An 8,489-nucleotide genomic window follows, 5' to 3' on the forward strand; every position below is an offset into this window, starting at 1 on the left:
TGGTCTCCCTGGGGACCAAAGGTGACACTCGCAAGCAGATCACGGAAGGGGCTGAGGCTCACCCTCATCATCATGGCCAAGGCTGACATCCACAAGTGTTTCTGCCACCTCCTCAGGGCCTTCCACCAGCCAGACCACCAGCCACAGCTGACCAGCAGCAGCAGCCTGTTCATTGACGAGAGTCTGAGGTCAGTGGACAAGTTCACTCAGGAAGTCAAGGGGCGGGACCACTCAGACGCCATGTCCATCAACTTCAGCGACAAAGGGGCCAGGAAACGAATCAAGGATCATGTGGAGAATAAAACCCAGAGAAAAATACTGGAATTGGTAGCGTTCTGCAGAAAGGCACAGCTCTTGCCCTGGTGAATTACCTCTCTTTCCATGGTAAGGTGGGACTGGCATTGGGAAGGTCAAATTTATAGATGGGAAAAAAATTCAAACATGCAAATTTTATTTAGAAGCTTGTAGTAAAACAGAAAGCATACACACCTGGGTATAGCCCAGAGAACTCAAGAGTGAGGACCATATTGGGGGTAACTGGGGTGTTGTTCTTGATAGGCTCAGAGAGGGTAACAAAACAGAAGTGTTTTGCCAGCACCGTTTGACTGTCTCCACTTTCTATGATGAGTTATATGCTGAGTTATCTAACGTGTCTTGGGAGCATGTCTGTTACTGACTGGAAGCTGTAGTAGGCATGTTCTAGGGAGCCATGTTTCCCTTTATTGGTTGAGTTCTATCAGTTTATTCCACTGGTCATCTTGTGGGGATTTTAGGGAGCTGTGCAGGCTGACTTGCTTTGCAAGCTGACATTGATTTTAGGCCCAGGGGAGGCTAGAGTCCTCCTCTTTTCTGACTGGACAAGAGGGACAGTAGTTTTAAATACAGTGTTTTGTATTAGTGTTTGCCAAGAAGGAGGGGCCAGTAGGATGAGAGGGTTACCCATTGCCCATTTTATTACTTACTTTATCACTGTTGGACAAAATACCTGACCACAAGCAACATAAGTCTGGGTTTACTTTAGCTTATACTTCAAGGTGGCAGTCTGTCACAGCCAGGAGGGCATGGCGGCAGGGGCTTCAGGCATCTGGTTACTTCCAGCCCAGGACCTGAGCTAGAGGAGTGGTCCTGCTCACAGTTAAGGTGCACCATCCCACCTCAATTAACCTAAAGATCCCCCCTCACAGACATGCCCAGAGGCTAACCTCATAGACATTCCAGGAGGCTAGGCTCAGAAGACTCATTGCCTAGGTGAGTCTAGGTCTTAGCAAGTAGTCAGTCAAGAAAAAGCAGAAGAGGCCGGGTGAGGTGGCGCATGCCTTTAATCCCAGCAACCGGGAGGCAGGGGTAGGAGGATTGCCATGAGTTCAAGGCCACCCTGAGACTACAAAGTGAATTCTAGGTCAGCCTGAGCTAGAGTGAAACCCTACCTGGAAAAAAGAAAAAGAAAAGGAATTCTAGGTTTCCACCAATCGGCCCAACACATGAGTATTCTGATCATCACAAAATTCATGGTTACATCTTCATCCCATATTAAGGACGAGGCTGAGGCTCAGAGAGGAGCATCTCACCAGGGACCAGCTCCTCTCCTCTGACCTTAACCTGGACTCTGATCTGCCTCTGGCTGACGTCTTGCTTTCCTCTCTCCAGGACACCAGAATGATGAGTTGCAGGCTGAGCACGTGGTGAACGGTGAGTTCCAGGCGCATAAGAAGCAGTGGTTGTGGTGCACGCGGTCAGCCGCCTGGGTAGATTTTACCTGCACAGCGGTAAGAGTCGGTCCAGCTGGGTGTTGGTTCAGCACCACGTGTGGGCCGCCTGGGAAAGACACGAGAGCCGGAGCAAAGCCGGAGCCCCAAACACCTCGACAGTATCCAGAAGCACATCGCTCTGAGGTGACTCCTCAGGCCGGGGACCACTCAGTGTACCTCGTCTTCTGAGTGATGGGCTGCTTTAGGATCGGCCCCAGGCTGGGGTGGGTAGACCTCGTCCCTTGGTCACAGGTGCTGTGCCTGCACCTAGTTTCCAGAGGGCCGTGCCGACCAGTTCTGTGAGGAGGCAACAAAGCTCTTGGGGCTCCCTGTCGGCCCCAGCTGTGCAGTGCCAGGGCTTGGGGCAGCCGCCCTAACACACGTCACAGCGAGCCAGGGGCAGGAGGATGGGCTTTGAGACAAGACTGCATGTGCGTGCATGATGCCAAAGTCAAGCAGAGTAACGGTCTCTACATGTAGGAGCAGCAGAGCCCTGAAGTGGGATTATGTTGGCTGTGCTGTGCTGTGGGCCAGGCAGCTGGGCAGAGGGATGTTTTAAAGGGAAAATGTGAAGAATTTGCATATTCTTCTTGGATGCACACAGTTCTTTGGTCTTGGAGCCCCAAGGCAGGATTTGATATCAGCTCATTGGTGCAGATGCCACTAAGAAGACCAGACAGGTACTGTTGAAAAAATCTATGTACCAGAATGAGAGTGTGTCCAGCTGGCTGCTGGTTCACTGTTATGTGGGTGACATCATCGCTCTTTACATTCTGCTCAGCCTGGTATGGGAGGCCTGCAAAGCATGATGGGCCTGTGGTCTTAGAACACCATTTAAAGGGCACTTCTCTTAGAGAGACAGGCTGATCCTCCCCTTCATGACTTTCTGCTCCAGCGTCCCATGTGTCTGAACAAAATGAGCTCGTCTCAGAAGCATGACTTTCACGGTGGACCCCGAGCAGAACTTGGCTACAGATGCCTAGAGAAGGAAAGGTCTAGAGTCCTTTCAATGCCACCTTTGTTCGAGACCCGGTTCCTCTGTCACTCATCAGTGGGGTTTACCAGGGCCCCAGGAGCCGTCAGTCTTGCAGCCTTGCCTGGTAAAGTCATCAGTGAGCCAGGCTGTGCTGTCGGGGGGGGGGGGGGCAGGACCGTGAGCACACGGGAGCACAGGCAGACCTCAGGTGAGCTGTGGGCACGGGGGTTGTGCCACTGCCCAGCCTGGCCCCAGCTGAGGTCCAGCACCTGGAAGAGAGCAGAGAGCCAGGAAGGGCCCAGATGACCTGGCCACAGGGCCTGAAGACCCGAGAACATCGTGAGCACAGAACCCCCTTGGCCCACGCCTTTCCCTATGGAAACTGACAGCTGAGCCTTCAGCCTGGGGTGTCGTGCCACTCTGCTTCTCCTAGCAAACGACTTCTGTTACTCTGACAGTCAGGTTCAGGGGGTGTCCCTGGCTGGGGAGAAGAGGGTGGTATAAAGAAAGCTATAAGGACAGCACACCAAGGCAGCATAAGCATCCAACTATGGGTGGAACAACAAGATGGAGAAATAACCAGAAAACAAAGCACTTTGAGATCATAGTGGATCCCAGCAGAAAAAGAGAAATGCCATAAAACTCTGATGTTTGGTTTCCATCATGAACAGGTTTGCCAACATACATTTCCCCGAACTGTCCATTTCTGGAACCTGTGACCTAAAGACAATCCTAGGAGCAGCAGGCTTCACCCAGCTCTTGAGCAACAGTGCTCAAGATCCCTCTCTGGGATCACAGAGGACACTCCCCTGAAGCTCTCTAAGGTGAGCACACCCCACCATGACATTGTCTCAGGTGTCTACGGGGCAGAATGGGGTAGGAGGGCCCAGGCAGAAGGCTGAGGAAGCGGGGAAGAGACACAAACAAGTTCCAGGCTGAGCTGCTCCTGCACGCTGTCAGGAGGGCGAGAGTCAGGAGGAGGACTCCCACGCAGATGCATTATGGACTCTCCTTTCACAGTGCTTCACTGACAGTTGGTCATTTGAACCTTGGTTTGCTCGCAGTGACACAGAGAATCTAGGCTCAGTGACTGGTGAAATGGAAAGTCTTAATCAAGAGTGAGTTGGCCAAGGAGGCTACTGCAGTTTAATACAGGCTGTACAAGCTCTTGGGGTCTGGGTACTGTGATGGTCACTCTCAGAGCCCTTGTCCCAAGGTGCTCAAAACTGTATACTGGAAAGTTGGGGCACAAGGTACATATTGTCTTCTCCCCCTAAAGCTGTGGTCTCTGTCCAAGGGCATGGGGGCGGGTGGTCAGGAAGAAGGAAGGTAGAGGAGTGAGCCAAGTTACACAGAGGACTGAGAGAGAGGGAAGGGCTGTGGGTGAGCGGGCAGGGAGGCTCCATGAGCAAGCTAGGGCCGTTGAGGGGACACAGAGCCCAGTGAGGCTTTTCCCAAGTCAGGCTCCCACATGGGGTTTTGCTGTAGCCTGGGATGTGAGTGACATAGCCTCTGACCTAGCTCGGCTTCTCTTGTTGTAGGCTGTACACAAGGCTGTGAAAAGTGCTCGCCCTTCTTCCCTTGTCCTCAAGTTCCCGACATCCACAAGGACCTCAGCTTGAAGTAACCATGCATGCCAGGGGATCATATGACTCAGCCAATCAGAGTGTGAGGCCCCTCTCATTTTCTCAGGTTACACAGCATGTTTCAAGGAGAGATGAAAAGCTTACCCACTTCCACAGCATTTAGATTCGTCCCATGTCTCAGCCTCACTAGCCGGGCTGTGAGAGGTTCTCCTTTCTGAGTTAACAGCCCATCCCATACCAAGCAGGTCAGCAGCAGAGGATCCCATGATGGTCACAATTTCCTACTCCGAGACATTACTAAAGCCTCACCTGCATGTTGAGTTATCACAGGTCATTCCTGCCTCTGTATTAAAGGTTAAACCTGAAGGGTTTCTTTTGTTACTTTTGCTTTTCTCTCTTCCCATACTCTCTCATCCTTCCCATGGGTTCTAAGGTGGGTTTTTTTGTTTGTTGTTTTTTTGTTTTGTTTTTGTTTTTGGAGGTAGGTTCTTACTCTAGCCCAGGCTGCTGTGGAATCCATTATGTGATTTCAGGGTGGCTTCAAACTCACAGCAATCCTCCTACCTCTGCCTCTCAAGTGCTGGGATTAAGGGCATGTGCCACCATAACCAGCTGTTCTACGGTTTTTGATACCATAATGAGCTCCTTAGCATAGATCTAATTTGTATTCTCTTTCCCTTATGCCTTACCTATAAGAAACAGCAACCCACCACCTCCAGCTTATCTTCCCCACCCCATTTTTCCTGCCAAATCAAAGGCTGATGCTGAAGACCAAATATGCAAGTATTTTTCTCTTAATGTAATTCCTCCCATAAGCAGGCAGCATCTTTCTGAGCACACTGCGCGGCTTTAATCATACGCCTTATCATCCACAGCAGGGCCGGGCAGCTCCCTCTGCTTGATCCCAGTACTGTTCCTTACATGTGACTTTCAGGGACTGCAACATATTTCCCAGCCCATCAGCTCTTTGGGGGTGTTTCTATAGTTGCATGGTAAAATTCGTTTATCAGCTACCCTGGGATTTCTCCAAGGTGGCCCCACTCTCAGACAAAATTGTCACATGTGTGTGACTCAGTAATTTGGTGCAAACTAAATATTTCTGTAACAATGACACATCTAAGATTGCTCTGTTAGCACCACCAGCCTTCCCACACTCCAACAGAGATATAAACATCCTCATCACCCGCCCTGATGTTAGACTTGAAGGACTCCAAATCTGGGTTTAGGGCTGGAGAGATGGCTTAGTGCTTAAGGCACGTGCCTGTTCGATTCTCCAGGTCCCACGTAAGCCAGATGCACAAAGTGACACAAGGTTGCACATGTGCCCAAGGGGGAGCACGTGTCTGGAATTTGACTGCAGTGGCTGAAGGCCCTGGCACGCCATTCTCTCTTTGTCTCTCACTCCTTCTCTCACAAAAAAAGAAAAGAAAAAAGAAAAACATTCTTCAAAGCCAGCTTTATCCAAGCTGGATTAACAATTTGGTGGACCACCTGGTACTATGGAGTATAACACATGCAGGAAACAGAGGGTCATAGGATTTCTAATGGGGTTTTGTTTATTGGAAATAGCCATGGGTAGTGTGAAGCAGGGTTGTTGGAAGTACCTGTGTGAAGACCCAATGGAACCATGAGGATGAACCCAACAGAGAAGCCAGGACTGTGAAATGGCTGCCAAGAAGAGCTGCCAACTTGGATGGAGTTTTTCTCTTAGTTTTTGAGCAGCCCAACTGGAGGGGTGGAATTTGAACTCCAGGGGCTCATCACTGGTTAGAATTATCAGACTTGGAGACTTGTCACTGGTTAGTGTTGTTGAATTTGGAATTACAGAATTTGACATTTGCCCTGTTTGTTTAAAATCATGTATTTCAAAGGGGAAAGTGTGGGGGTGGGGAGGGAGGGAATTACCATGGGACTTTTTTTATAATCATGGAAAATGTTAATAAAAATTTAAAATTTTTTAAAAAAATCATGTATTTGTTCAGTCTTTTTTTTTTCTTTTGCTATGCCCAATGCCATCTTGTGCACTGTGAATGTTTGTTATGTGCCATTATAGTTTCTTTGGGGGGGGGTATTATAGCTCAGTTAAAAAACCTTAGACTATGAAGATGTTTGCACAGTGTTGGGTTTGATAAAACCATGGGGACTTTTTAAAAGTTGAACTGAATGCATTGCATTTTAAGTAATAAAATGTAATAAATGTCATAATTATGGGGGCCTGTCAGATGGAGGCAGGGCCCCAGGTTAAAGCAGGCCTAAGCTGTCAGGCACAACTAAGGGCCCCAGGCTATGGAGAGGGTGCAGCAGCCTGAACCACTGGACAAATCTTGGGTCCCAGACAAGCAGGGAGTCTCCTCCCCCCATTCGTGAGGGTTTCAGTGAGCCCGAACTGCCAGAAAAATCTCAGGCCTCAAGACCAGGAAGTAGGGTCACTCCCCCCCCAGTCCGGGACAGCTGGACATCCTGATAAGACTTAGGCTTCGCTCAAGCCCTGTGACCTTTGGCCATTTGCCTAGGAAACTCCTTATATGGTATCAGCCAGCAGCCTTCACACAGCCCAGCCCCCTGCAACTTGTACCCCATACCTCTTCCTGCCGCTACAGACCACCCAAGTCTCCCTACATGCTGGAATGAACATCCCTATATGGCCAACTAGGCATCGGCAAGCAACCTTTGAACCCACCAATCCCATTAGGACTCTCTTCCCACTCTCTCAACTTCTTATAAAAATTCAGTCCCCTGACAAATAAACAAGCTGTTCTCTGAAGCTGTCTCCCAGGTATTTCTTCCTGTCGCACTCACAGCTGCTCAAGACCCTGCTCCATAGTTACCTGGATGCCTCTTGGGAGCCATTACACAACAGTCCACTGAGGACCCAGGGAACCACAGATGGCACCCAAAAAGGGACCCTCTGAGACACTCCAGGGCAGGTGAGTGCTCCCTTGGAGGGACATTGTCTTTCTAAGGGACATCAGCCCACTGTGGCCCATTCCTCCATGTTCTGAGGGCCAGTAGGTTTCTCTCTTTCCTCCTTGCTATTCCCATCATCATGAGGTGAAGGCATCACTAAATACCATGCTGTCTGGTCTTGGTGTTTCCACTCTTTTTCTATCATGGGCAATATTGTCTCCCACCAAAAGGAACCATAAATTTGTGGATTAAGGGCTCTCCTGAAAATTAGGGGAATTAAGCTCTCCCAGAGAGAGGCCATCTCCTGGGAAGAAGTCCTCCAGATTGCCCCCTGGATGATTTCTGGGGATCCATATGACCCAGGCACATGGACCCACGTAGCTTATCTGGCTAGGAGATGAGAAGTTCAGGAAGGGAATTCCCCCTCACTCCCTTTTCATCTCCTTTCAAGAGTCTCTGCTAGGACAGTGGCAAAACCGCAAGCCGGCTGCACAAGTGCTCTAAAGTGGCTCAGGCCCGGCAGCGGCACGTGAGTGTGGAAACAGTGGTGCCTCAGCCCACGTAGGCACAGGGTATGCTAGCTCCCACTCTGCCCGGCTGCCGTCACTGCACCTAGTCCTTTTGTGTGAGATGGTGGTGCTGGGATGCTGCCTCCTGGGCTGCCACTGCTGCCACTGTGAAGAGTCCGTGTCCTGCCCACCATGCCAGCACCGACGCCTTGAAGCAGCAGAAAGAAAAAAAAACAGTCAGATATAACTAAAGCCTATGGTGAGCTTAAATTTTACATAAACAATGCTATACTTTGTTACATGGTATCATAAATATAATTACTGAGTTTATGTTCTAGGTCAACTTCAACTTACATAGAGGATTATTGAAAACAAAAAAAAATTCTCTCTGAGGTGGTGACTCATAATTTGGCAGGTATTTTAAAAGATTATAATGGTCCTGTCACTTAAAAGAAATAAACAACTGACCTGAGTTCCAGGACAGAAACAAAAATTTGCCTTAGTTACTTCTAATAAAAGCATTTCCAAGTGTGTTAGAAGTATTGATGACATGAAAAAATAAACAAGATTGACAAGCCCCTGGCCAATTTGATCAAGCAAAAAAAGGAGAGGCTTCAAATTAACAAAATTCAAAACAAAAAAGGAGAGATCACAACAGACATAAGTGAAATCAGGAGAATCATCAGGACTTATTTCAAAAACCTCTACTCCACAAAACTGGACAATGTGGAGGAGATGGATAAATTCCTGGATGCATACCATC

Source organism: Jaculus jaculus, chromosome 7 (assembly GCF_020740685.1).
Source record: "Jaculus jaculus isolate mJacJac1 chromosome 7, mJacJac1.mat.Y.cur, whole genome shotgun sequence".
Taxonomy (NCBI): Eukaryota; Metazoa; Chordata; class Mammalia; order Rodentia; family Dipodidae; genus Jaculus; species Jaculus jaculus.